At 35.1% G+C, this 13,939-nt stretch overlaps 1 protein-coding gene across 5 annotated transcripts in view; it reads right to left on the reverse strand.

The window, feature by feature from the left end:
- FMN2 (formin 2) overlaps nt 1-13,939 on the reverse strand; it is a 371,091-nt gene that overhangs the window by 123,496 nt on the left and 233,656 nt on the right. The window lies entirely within an intron of this gene.

A 13,939-nucleotide genomic window follows, 5' to 3' on the forward strand; every position in this document is an offset into this window, starting at 1 on the left:
AGGGAGAAGTAACAACCAACACCACAAAAAATACAAAGGAGTATAAGAAAGTACAATGAAAAATTATATACCAAAAAATCAGACAGTCTAGAAGAAATGAATAAATTTACTAAAAACACACATTCTTCCAAGACTGAATGAAATAAAAAGCATCTGAACAGGCTAATTATTACAAATGAAATTGAATCAGTAATCGAAAAGTTCCCAACAAACAAGTCTTGGATCAGATGGCTTCATGCGTGAATTTTACCAAACATTCAAAGAAGAATTAATACTTATAGTTCTTAAACTATTCCAAAAAATTAAAGAGGAGGGAAGCCTCCCAAGTTCATTTTACAAAGTCACTATTACCCTAATTCCAAAACTAGACAAACTTTACAAAAAAAGGCCACTATCACTGATGCAAAAATCCTCAACAAAATATTAGCAAACTGAATTCAGCAAGACATTAAAAAGATCGCACACCATGATCAAGTGAGATTTATTCCTGAAATGCAAGATTGATTCAAAAGCCACCAATCAACTAATATGATATACCACATCAACAAAATGAAATATAAAAATCATATGATCATATCAATAGATGCAGAAAAAGTGTTTGACAAAATCCAGCATCCACTTATGATAAAAACTCTCAGCAAAGTGGGAATGGAGGGGACATAACCTCAACAGAATAAAGGCCATATATGACAAATCCAAAGCTAACATCACACTCAATTGTGAAAAGCAAAAAGCATTTTCTTTAAGATGAGGAACAAGATGAGGATGTGCACTTTACCACTTTTATTCAATATAGTACTGAATGTCCTAGCCCCAATAATCAGATAAAAAAAAAAGAAAGAAAAAGCTTCCAAATTGAAAAATAAGTAAAATTGCCACTATTTACAGAGGACAAAATACTACATATAACCATTTACAATTGCATCAGGAAAAAAAAATACCTAGGAATAAATTTAACCTAGGAGGTAAAAGATCAAAACTTGAAAAATTATAAGACATTGAAGAAAGAAATTAGAGAAGATACAAATAAATGAAAGCAAATGCTGAACATATAAATAGGAAGAATTAACATCATTAAAATGTCCATACTACCTACCCAAAGCACTCAGATTCAATACAATATTTATTAAAATATCAATGGCATTTTTCGCAGAAATAGAACAAATAATTCTAAAATTTATTTGGAACCACAAAAGATCTCAATTAGTTATAGCAATATTGAGAAATAGGGACAAAGTTGGAGATATTATGCTACCTGATATCAAATTATACTACAAAGATAATTAAAACAGCATGGTACTGGCATAAAAACAGACACACAGATCAATGGAACTAAATAGAGAACTCAGAAATAAACCCATGCCTATATGTTCATTTAATCTATGACAAAGTAGGCAAGAATATACAATAGGGTAAAGACAGTCTCTTCAATAAATGGTGCTGGGAAAATTGGACAGATACATGCAAAAAAAAAAAAAAAACGAAAGAAATTTCACCACTTTTCTTACACCATATCCAAAAATAAACTCAAAAGGGATTAGAGACTTAAATGTAAGACCTGAAACCCTAAAACTCCTAGAAGAAAACATAGGCAATAAACTCTGATATTGGTATTAGTGATATTTTTTTGACTATATCTCCTAGGGCAAACACACAAAAAAAGCAAAAATAAACAAATGGGACTACATCAAACTAAAAAGCTTATGTAATGCAAAATAAACCAATAAAACAAAAAGCAAGCTACTGAATGGGAGAAAATATTTGCAAATAATATATCCCATAAAGGATTAAAATCCAATGTATATACAGAACTCATATACCTCAGCATCAAAAAAGGAAAGGAAAAGGAAAAGGAAAAGGAAAGGGAAAGGGAAAGGGAAAGGGAAAGGGAAAGGGGAGGGGAAGAGAGGGAAGGGAAGGAAGAATGAAGGACAGTCGTAGAAGCCTTACTTCGCTATCCTCCATCCTTCCTTACCCTACGTGATGCCTTCTTCACCACCCTTACTTCCCCATCCGTCAAGAAAGAAGAAGGAAAGATAAGCAAGAAAGAAAGAAAGAAAGAAGAAAGAAAGAAAGAAAGAAAGAAAGAAAGAAAGAAAGAAAGAAAGAAAGAAAGAAAGAAGAGAATCACATTAAAATGGGCAGAGGACATGAATAGACACTTCTACAAATAGGACATATACATGGCTAACAGACGCATGAAATAATGCTCAACATCACTAATCAGAAAAATGCAAATTAAAACCATAATGAGATATCTAACACTGGTCAGAATGGGTATCATCAATCAATGAACAAACAATAAGTATTAGCAAGAATGTGGAGAAAAGGGAACCCTCATACACTCTTGGTGGGACTGTAAATTGGTATAGCCATTATGATAAAAAGTACAGAGGTCCCTCGAAATATTACAAATAGAACTACTATATGACTCAGCAGTCCTACTTTTGGGTATTTAGCCAAAGAAATACAAAACAGTAATTCATGAAGATATATGCACCTCTCTGCTCATTGCAGCATTATTTATAACAGCCAAGATAAGGAAGTACCCTAAGTGTCCATGGATAGACAAATGGATAAAGAAGCATTAACTGCACAACCAAATTCTACTCTGCCATAAAATCATGAAAACTTGCCATTTGTTACAACACAGTGGACCTAGTGGGTATTATGCTAAGTGAAATGAGTCGGACAGAGAAAGGCAAATGCCATATGATTTCACTTACATGTGGAATCTATAAAACAAAACAAATGAACAAACAAAACAGAAACAAACTCATAGATACAGTGAACAAACTGATGGTTGCCAGATGGGAGGGTGATGAGGCGAGGGGTGGAAAAGGTGAAAAGGATTAAGTACAAATTTCCAGTTGTAAAAATAGACACACGGACATAAAATATAGCATAGGAAATATAGTCAATAATATAACTACATATGGTGCCAGATAAGTACTAGAGTTATTTGGGTGATCACTATGTAAGCTATATAAATGTCTAATCACTATGTGAAACTAATATATCATTGTACATCAACTGTAATTGCAAAACAAATCTATTTTTTAAAAAACACCTTTCTATTGTATTAGACATTGGTCGGAATCTTCCAACCGTCCTCTGTTTTGATGTTTTCTTCTCTGAATTTTGGAACCTGATATAATCACCTGTGAGGCTGTCTACAAAGCAACAATGAAAGTAGTAAATAAAGTGGGAAGACAACATGAAATGTTAGCCAGGAGCAGAGAAGAGCTACGGTCTGGCTTAAGTATCTCCATAAATTATAAAACTCTTCCATTTATTTTTAACTTTGAGATGGATAGGATCACTTTAGAATAATATAAATAAATAATTTAAAATTAAAGAATACAATAAGTAAACAGTATGCCATTTATTAAGGTCTTCTTGCTCCCAAATCACCTTTCTATACTCAGGTCTGGGATGGTGGAGCTGGGTCTTAGCAAACTGCCCTTCTCCTTTGTTATCTGTTTCCATCACAGGTTTCACCAAAGAGGAAGGAAAAGAAGGGTTTGGAGGAAGGAGGATTGGACAGCTGAAGGGCATTTGCTCCTCCCACGAACACTGCCCCCATACACTTTTCCCACAAATCAGCAGGGGCTTTGAAGTAATCTAAATTGGCTATTGCAAAAAAGAACAACATTTTTTGCAAAGTATACATGTCACACAATCATGGATAATTTATAAAATAAATCTTAACTCAAAATGTCAGAGACCTCATCGGCTTTAATTTGCTGTAGTTTGCTCAAGGGAGTCAGGTCAGAAAAGTAATTAGTGAAAATAAGGAAGTACGACTTTACCTTTTTTTCCTGAAAATGAATAAATGGCATCAAATCTTAGAAATAAATGACTAACAACTTGATTTTCTTCTCATTAACTCTCCATTCCACTAGGCAAAATTACCACTGAGAGAAATGAAGATTCAAGAGATTTACATGAAAGTCTTAGCATGAAAGTCGAAGAATCCTGAGAAATGTTTCTTTGAATTGAGTACATGTGCATATTGGTATGGGCGAGGGAAGGAGAGATGAGAAGAAAGATCTTGGAGTTTCTTAATTTTGGAAAAATATCACAAATGTAAACATTACTTTCAAAGCTTAAAAAATGTAAACATCTCAAACAACAAAACATTATAGAGCTCTACATAGTGTTGACTAGAAAGAAATTATGGAGTGATACAACTTTTTAAAGAAGCACTTATATATTACCTAGCACACAGAAAAACTTAAATAATAACTTCATACCACCCTCGCTGCGCCTAAACATTAGAATGATTTGTTTAGTTCTTCCCGTCTTTGTTCCCCTTGGTCAAAATTACTATTATCTTTTGAATTCCTTCCTAATTCTCCTAAACTGTGTGCTTGCCACAGTAATTTTCAAAACATAAATCATATCACTCCAATTCCCTAAATAGAATCCTTTAGCGGCTAGATATCGCACTTAAAATGTAAACTCTTATAAAGTGTATAGGCTTGTACACTCTATGTGATGTCCCTATTCATGCTGTGCTCCATGAGTACAAAAGCATTTAGACTTTTCCTATGCCTGAAATGCTTCTCTGCCCATTCTTCATTTTCCTTCCCAGCTATTCAAAATACACGCACCCCCTCACTCATTTAGTCTTCTTGCCTAGCAGAACTGTGTTGGCTTTTGTGATCTGGTTGGTACTTATCTCTATGGTTTTATCACTTTCTACTTCCCTGCATTCAGCCTCTATTTGAATCATGCAGAATTGCTTGCAATTGCAAAAATGCACTCATCTCATGCCATGGAACTTGATGATTGACCTAAATTTCCTTCCCTAAGTTTTTACCTATAAAACATTCATAAGTCATGTTATTTATATTATTAAAAAATACTTGCTCTGTCATATAGTGGTTATTCATAATATAACCACTGGTCCTCTTATTAGGCTATAAGCTATGAAGGCAGGGTTTGTGTTTTTATTGTTTATTTTCTATTAATTTAATGTTTGTTGAATGACAATTAAGGTATTAGACAATAATATTGTTGATTCCTTACTGAAGTAAATCTCATAAACTTAATTATTCTATTTTATGATATAACCCACCCATTATTACTTTTTTTATTCCCGTTTTCCTTTTCACCCATCGCCTAACCCCTTGTCTGGTAATAATCCCCTTGGTCACTGTTTCTAGGAGGGTTTTTGTTTTGTTTTGTTTTTTTTGTTTGTTTTCTGTTTTTAGATTATACAAATAAGTGAAATCATATGATATTTGTTTCTCTCTGCTCAACTTATTTTATTTATCATAAGAACCTCTAGATTCATCTGTGTTATCACAAATGGCAAGATTTCATCATTTTTATTGCTGCATAATATTCCTGTGTGTGTGTGTGAAAATATCACATCTTTGTATCCATTAACCTAGATGCTTTTAATTTCATTTTTTTTTAATTTGCTTCTAGTTTTTTTTCAATTATGGTTGACCTATAATATTACATTAATTTCAGGTATACGACACAGTGATTTGACATTTATATAATTTACAAAGTGATCACCTCAATAAAACCAGTACCCATCTGACACCATACACAGTTGTTATAATACTACTGACTATATTCCCAGTGCTGTACTCTGCACCCTCATGACTATTTTGGAACTACCAACTTGTCCTTCTTAATCCTCTCTCCTCTCCACCCATCCTCTTAATCTGGCAACCATCAAAATGCTCTTTCTGCTTTTGAGCTTATTACTGTTTGTGGTTTATGCTGTTCTCTATATTCCACAAATAGGTGAAATCATGACATTTGTCTTTCTCTGTCTGACTCAGCACAATATGCTCTAGGCCCATCCATGTTATTGCAGATGGCAAGACTTCATTCTTTTTATGGCTGGGTAATATTCCATTGTACGTATACCACTTCTTCTTTATCCATTCATCCACTGATGCACACACAGGTTACCTCCATATCTTGGCTATTATAAATAATGCTGCAATAATATATGAATGCATATGTCCCTTCAAAGTAGTATTTTGGGTTTCTTTGGATAAATACCCAGAAGTGAGATAACTGGGATCTTCTTTGTTTCTTGTTATAGCCTTTATTTTAAGTCTATTTTGTCTGGTATAAGTATTGCTACCCTAGCTTTTTGTTTTGTTTCCATTTTCATGAAACATCTTTTTTCATCCTATTACTTTCAGTCTGTGTGTGTCTTTCAATCTGAAGCGAGTCTTTTGTAGGCAGCATACATAAGGATCTTGTTTTTGCATCCATTCAGCCATCCTATCTTTTGATTGGAGCATTGAATCTATTTACATTTAAAGTAGTTATTGCTAGGCATGTAGTTATTGCATTTTATTATTAATATTTTTAATTCTTCTTCTTCTCCTTCTCCTTCTCTTTCTTCTTCAAGAAATCCCTCTAACATAACATTTCCTCTAATACTGGCTTGGTGATGATGAACTCCTTCAGTTTTCTGTTTTTTTTGTTTTGTTTTGTTTTTTGTCTGGAAAGCTTTTTATCTGTTCTTTGATTTTAAATGATAGCTTTTCTGGGTAGAATAATCTTGATTGTAGGTTCCTGCTTTACATCACTTTGAATATCTCATGCCAATCCCTTCTGGCCTGCAAAGTTTCCATTGAGAGATTAGCTGACAGTCTTATGGGAGCTCCCTTATAGGTAATTAATTGCTTTTCTCTTGCTGCTTTTAGGATTTTCTGTCTTTAACCTTTGTCATTTTAATTATGATGTGTCTGAGTGTGGGCCTCTTTGGGTTCATCTTGTTTGGGGCTCTCTGCACTTCCTGGGCTTGTATGTCTATTTTCTTCACCAGGTTAGGGAAGTTTTCAGTCATTATTTCTTCACATAGGTTCTTAATTCCCTGTTCTCTCTCTTCTCCTTCTCGTACCCCGATAAGCAAATGTTATGTTTGATGGTGTACCAGAGGACCCTTACTCATATTTTTGGATTTTCTTTTTGTTGTTTCGATTGGGTATTTTCTGCTACCTTATCTTTGAAATCACTGATCCGATCCTCTGCTTCATTTAATCTACTGTTGATTCCCTCTAATGTATTCTTCATTTCAGCTATTGCATTCTTCATTTCTGACTAGTTTTTGCTTTGTTTTCTATCTCAGTTTTTATATTTCCTATCTCTTTGTTGAAGTTCTCATTGAGATCATTGAGCATCCTTATAACCAGTATTTGAACTCTGCGTCTGATAGATTTCCTATCTCCATTTTGTTTAGTTCTTTTTCTGGAGCTTTGTTCTGTTCTTTAGTTTGTGGCATGTTTCTCTGTCTCCCAATTTTGGCTGCCCCCTTATGTTTGTTTCTATGTTTTAGGTACAGTTGCTATGTTTCCAAGTCTTAGTAGCATGGCTTTATGTAGTAAGTGTGCTGTGGGGCCCAGTGGTGTAGTCTCCCTGGTCAGCTAAGCCAGATGCTCCAGGTATGTCCTTTGTATGGATTGTGTATGCCCTCCTGCTGTAGTTGATCCTTAGTTGCTGTATGCACATCAAGAGGAGGGATTGACTCTTAGTCTGATCTACTGTGAGGACTGACCATGACTATAGTAGAGGAACAGCTGTGCGGGAGATGACTCTACAGAGCAGAATTTGTTACAGCAGGGCTCTGATGCCTGCTGAGTTGGCTCTTTGGCTGTGACATTTGGTTTGTGAAGGGAGCTGGGTATGCTCGGGATTTGACAGAACCAGCTGCCAGGTGTGCTGGCCTGGGGGTCTCCTGAGAGGAGCCCAAGTTCAGTTGCCACCTGTGTCCTGCCCAGGGCCACTCGGCATGAGCCACAAAGCAATTCACAGATGTGTTCCACTTATGCTGGGCTTGAAGGCACCTAGGAGAGGCTAAGCTGTTAACTGAGGCTATCTGCCACTAGTGCCAGACTTGGAACTGCTTAGCAGGAGGTACAGGTCATGCCAAGATCAGATGCTACCTGTTTGGAGTTTGTGATCCTTTGTATAATTTTAGGAAAGTCCACAGCATGAGCCAAGACAGGCCAGGTCACATGTAAGAAAAAAGCCACTGGAAGCAGCTTGGGTGGGCCCATAAGTTGGGAGGGGCAGGGTTTCAGGAAATCATCAGGGTGGGACAGTGTTATCTAGGTTGATAGAGACTCAGATTGGCATCCACCAGAGTCTGTATGGGGAGGGCTCAACAAAGGAACAATGGATTCTACTAGCACTTCTCTCTGGCAGAAAGCTACCCCTTTAGCCCTTGCCCAGAAGCCAGACTATTCAGTTCCTCCCTGTATGTCCCTGGCATCTTTTGAGCTGCTGCCCCAGCACTGGAGCTCAGAGCAAGTGAGTCCATAAGCAAGAAAGTCCGTGCTTGGGCCCTTTAAAAAGAACAGCTGGGATTCCAGCCACTCTATCTCACTCAGCCATAATCTCCACTGGTTTTCACAGGCAGAAGTTGTGGAGACTTCTCTTTCCAGCCTCAGTGCAGAGCTGGGACCCCTCACTCCTCTGGAGGGCCCTCCACAACCAAGCTATCCCTCCCAATTCTCGACTGCCACACATGGGTATGGGGACCAGCCCATTCTATGTCTCTGTTCCTCCTACTCATCTTGAGGTAGCTTCTTCTGTATAGCCTTAGTTATAAGACTTCTGTTCCAGTAGACTTCAGACGATTTTCATTGATGGTTGTTCTATAGGTTAGTTGTAATTTTGATGTGGTGGTGACAGGAGGCCAGCACAGCATTCAGCTACTCCGCCATCTTGACCAGAATTTCACCAATTAAATTCTTACTTTGCCTTTCTAAAAAGAATTTTGGTAATAAATATCAACAACCTGGGGGGAAAAATATTCATTACCTCCAACCCAGTAATTATAAAAATCTATGTAAGAAAATGATCAGAAATATAATAAAAAGGTTATGAATAAAGATATTCAACTCGATTTTTCTTAAGAGTAAGGAAAACTTGGAAGAGTCTAATTTCTTATATGAATCAAATTACTCACTAAATTATGGCACAATCATAAAATGGATTAATGTGAAATCATTTTAAATGGTTTCAAAATATATTAAATAGCATTAGAAATGTTCATATTATAATTTTCAGTGGGAAAAATATATAAGATATAAAAGTGAAAACAGATGTCTAGTCAAATGAAATGATGAATAGGCTGAGCCATTTTTTGTTGAAAACAGAGCAATGAGTGAGAACGTAAAAAGAGAAAAATCAAACAGATAAAGTATGCTTTAAAAAATTAAGATTCCCTTGACCAGAAGTAGTATAGAAGCCCAAGTTAATAAACAGTGCTAAAGGGAGAGGTAATTGCAGTGCGCGTGTGGAGGAGGAAGAAGAGAGATATTGGCTTATTTGGAGGCAATGAAGGGAGAGTTCACACAGTAGGTAACGGATCCAGTCTTACTACTGGAAACCCAAGGCTGTGAATGGGCTCCCTAATCCATAAAAGGAGAATAAAAACAGCTGTAGCCCATATGTAGCTACGAGCCTGGGGCAGCGAGAGTAGGCAGACACAGTTTTCCAGGCAAAATCTGAGCCAAGTCATTCACTAACTTGAATGAATCTGCAATAAACCTAATATGCCCATAGGCCAGGAGCCCCAGGCTGCTGACAGAAGATTTGGTTTGGCCGAAAGTATGCCATGTAAAAGCAACCGAGAAAATCAAGAAAGTACAGGATTTGGAGGAGGAGAAGGGAGAGAACAAAGGACAGGCAGATAGACAGTTTCTGTCACAATTCCTCAACTATTCAGGTGCAGCACAAAAGCAATCACAGACAATACATAAATGATTAAGTATGTATGGCTATGATCTAATTGAACTTTATTTACAAAAAGAGGCCTCATTTAGCACAGCTTTAATTTTCTGACACCTGTTTTTAATCAACATTCCAATACCACAAAGAAAACTAATGAGGAGAAAAAATAGCTTATAAATATTAACAAATAAAAGATGGATTTATTTCAAATGAAACAAAAACTATAAAAGATCCAAAAAGGATTTTAATTTATTTTTATAAATATCACAGAGATAAAAGGAAATAATATGCAAAATAAGAACAAGAAATCATTTAAAGGTAAAAATAGTTAATGGTAAAAAAAAAAATACTAGAATCTTAAAAACGAAAAAATTACCATGATTTAAAAATAGGTGTATTGATAATACGAACACCAGATTGAATCAAGTCAAAGAGAGAATTGATGAACTGGAAGACAATGTTAAGGTATGCATGAGGATTACAGCAAAACAGGTAGTAGATTTTTTAATTACGAAAGAGAAATTAGGAGACCAAGCAGCTCCAATATACATCTAAAATGAGCTCCAGGAAAAGAAGAAAAAAATGAGAATTCTTCAGACGTTAAGGAAGACGTTAGTCTTCCAACTGAAAGTTTTCACTAATAACAGAGATGTAATTAAATAAATAAAATAAATAAAAAATAAATTCACACTATGCATATTAAAGAAAAGCCAAAAATGAATTAGAATAAGAAAATTATGAAACTCACCAAAAAAAAAGACAAGTTATCTAAAAGAGTGACAATTAGATTAAAAACAGACTTCTTAGTGGTAAGAGATGACAGAGGAAAAATATTCTCTACAAAATAAGGATAAAAAGTAAGTTGATCTAGAATCCTGTATCCAATAAAATTATTCAAAATTGAAGGGGTAAATTTTTTGGGGGGGGGAGGAATGTCATTTTCAGACTAAGAATTTAACACTGACCAGTGCTCATTGAGAGAACAACCAAAAGAGAAGGGGGAAAATGCGACATAACAATGTTAGCATAGTGATTGATTAAATATATCGGCAAATGTTATTACCTAATGATTATAAAATAGTAGTAGTTTTTCAAAAGAAAAATGATAGGACTAAATGTCTTGAAAACACTAGAGCAAAGATGGAAAGTAGTTTAATTACTAGTTAGAATGTTTTAAATGTTCTGGATAAAATTAGAGCATGTGACAAAATTATGTAAGTTAAGAATATAGGTTAACATCTAAGACCAGCCAACACATTAATAGAAACACTGTTTATAGCTTCCAAAATGTCCTGGAGGAGTCAGGAAAGAATACTGAACAGTTTGTCAAGACAATTTAAAACCAGGAAGAAGACAGAATGTAAATTAAATTATCCAACTATAAAGCAGAGACTATAGGATGAACAAAAATTATAAAAGTTATATGCATTCTGGTTCCAATGGTATAATCTATGCACGTGCAACACACACACGACAAAAATACATCAAAATATTAATGTTACTTATCATTGAGCTGCAGGATTACAGGTAACATTTTCTACTCTATATTTTTCAATATTTTCTGATGTTCCTATGCTGAACTGATATTCATTTTAAAACTATAATAAAAAGTTATTTTAAGAGACCCTATTTGTTGCATTTTAATTGAGTTCATAATATTTTTTCTTTCCTCAAGCAAAAAACAAATATCAGAAATTTACAACTGTAATTATAATTGGTATAAACAAATACAAATCAAAACAAACCAGTTTAAAGACTGGTTTTCCCATACATCTCTGGACATAGACATTACTTCAACTTGAAGACAGAGTTAACAAATTTTAAACATTTTCAACTATTAGAGGTGGGAGAAAGGTAGAGGATACAGGGAAGAAACTGCATGAAAGCATTCATGCCTGGTCCCCGTAACTTAGTTACTCAACCAACACTCTATACGTGCTGAGTTGATTTAAGTTACGTGGCAAGTGCTACAATTTCCACCCAGAAAGGCACTGGAACAGAAATCATCATTTGGCATGACTGCATCAAAAAGCTGCTGACAGCTAGGAGAAATCAAAAGCAGATCAGGTTGCTTAAGGAACTGCATGTCACTGAGCTCAGAAAGCCAGGGGAACTCCCTGAGGAGCTGTGCTGGTATTGGGAACAAGTATAGTAAACAAACACAGTGGATGCTCTTATAAAATGTGAACACAAGATTCAGCTGTGTCACTAAAATGTCTGAGCCATACATTATTTCTTAGTTCTTCCTTAGAAATAAAATTAAGTCTCTAAGTAGAGGCAGAAGAAATGATAAAGCCAGAAGATGAGTGCTTAAAAGCTTTTCTTATCTGTCTTATCAAATTAATCACACTATTTATTCTATTTCTTTTCTCTAATGAACAGTCAATATTTTTTGGATATTTATTAGATGGAAAGTATTGGGATAAATTCTTTATATACATCGCATGTTTTAAACCTTAAAACAACTTGCTTCTGACAAAAATTGGAAAGGCTTTTTGTACCTTTTTAAATGAATTATCTAATTTGATCACTTAGAAGGAATTATTTTTAGTAGGCTACATTTATCAAAGTAGATGTTATTTTAAACTAATTATATACAAAATAACATAATCCAATAATCTCCCATTTGACTCTCATTTAGTCCTATGAATGTACCTATCTATTTATATCTATTTCATTCGAAAACTGACATGAGGCAATTTTATTTTATGACTTGTTGATATGAAATGCTACATTCATGCTAAATCCTTTCTAAAAATTGAATTTAATTACATTTTAGCTCACAAGATTTCTTCCTTGTGTTACAAAGTATCTTTTCTATACAAAAACTAAAATTTTGGAAAAGCAAAAAAATATATAAGGTGTGATTAAATCATGATTTTTGTCAGTGTTTGACAGCCTTGCAAATAACTCTCCAATCTGTTCTCATTTTACAGACCAGTAATACATCATCACATTATTTCTTGAACTATGGTTTCATTTCCCCACCTTCACTGTAAGCTCCTCAGAGGCGAATGTCATGCTTCCATAGTACCTGGCTTGCATTTCTTAAAATGTGTTCAATGACTAGAGAACGTACAAGATAGTGTAAAAAAAGAAAGTACTCTGTGGTCAAATAAATCAGAGAACTGCTGCTACCTCTTCTTTCAGAGAACACTGAGAATTCCTCATATTCATTTGATCATGAGAACAACCCATTTCTAGGTACCGAATTGTAACAAACCTGAGAAAATACTATGGCAAGCAAACGATATCGGGCCTCGTTCAAGGAATGGGCCTTTCAGAGAAGTCTGTCTTATCCTTAAGGAAAAAGTAAACCCTCTGGGTTAAAGTCATCACCTTCTTAACTCTCTGAGATACTGGAAAATTACTAAGATCCTCCATCAGTGTTTAATATTCTACAGTTACCACCTTGGCAAGACAGATATGCAGGAGGAAATGGTAGCATGGCAGTGGCCATCGTCCTTTTCACACCCATTATCTGGTGTTCGTTCTCTCTGTTTTGCTCTAAGTCTTGTCAGAACTTGCCATTTTCATGGCTACATGTATATTTAATGACTATGGTAAGAAAGCATGTAGATGTGAAAAATAGATGAGGGAACATTCCAAAGTGATACACCAATCAGAGCAGACGTAAAGCCCTGGGAATAAGACTGCCTTTTCCTTTATCAAATCACCTGTGAACTATGAAACGCTACTTTGCAAGACTTAATTGTTGATCAACATGTGAATTATTTTCCTGATACCCCAGAAATGCCCATAGCACTGAAAAAGAGGGAGTGGGAGAAGGGGGGTGGAGAATTTAATAAGCAAACCAAGATACCTGGCATAATTTTGAAGTATAATAAATACTAGGCATAAATAGTTGGTTTTTAATTGTTTTTAAAAATCATATGAAAATACATAGTATCATAGGATTATATAAACATAACATAGCTTTATTTATTTTTTTAAAAACAAAGCAATCATTCCTGGGCTTGCTCAATGAGCACCCATAGTTTAGGTTTTAAGGGCGAACATCTGATCAACAGGATTTTAGTCCTCCGACAGTGATGATTATAGATTTGTGTACCCCTGGTACCTACAAATGCCGGATATGCATTGGGCCCATAATAAATGTTGCTGCATGTTTAGGAACTACGAGCTATCTATATAATGGTACTGTGTTGGTTTTAATCCATATAAAAGCATCTGTGATATAACAACTCTATAAATTTGA

The sequence above is a fragment of the Rousettus aegyptiacus genome, unplaced genomic scaffold (genome assembly GCF_014176215.1).
Source record: "Rousettus aegyptiacus isolate mRouAeg1 unplaced genomic scaffold, mRouAeg1.p scaffold_m13_p_18, whole genome shotgun sequence".
Taxonomy (NCBI): domain Eukaryota; kingdom Metazoa; phylum Chordata; class Mammalia; order Chiroptera; family Pteropodidae; genus Rousettus; species Rousettus aegyptiacus.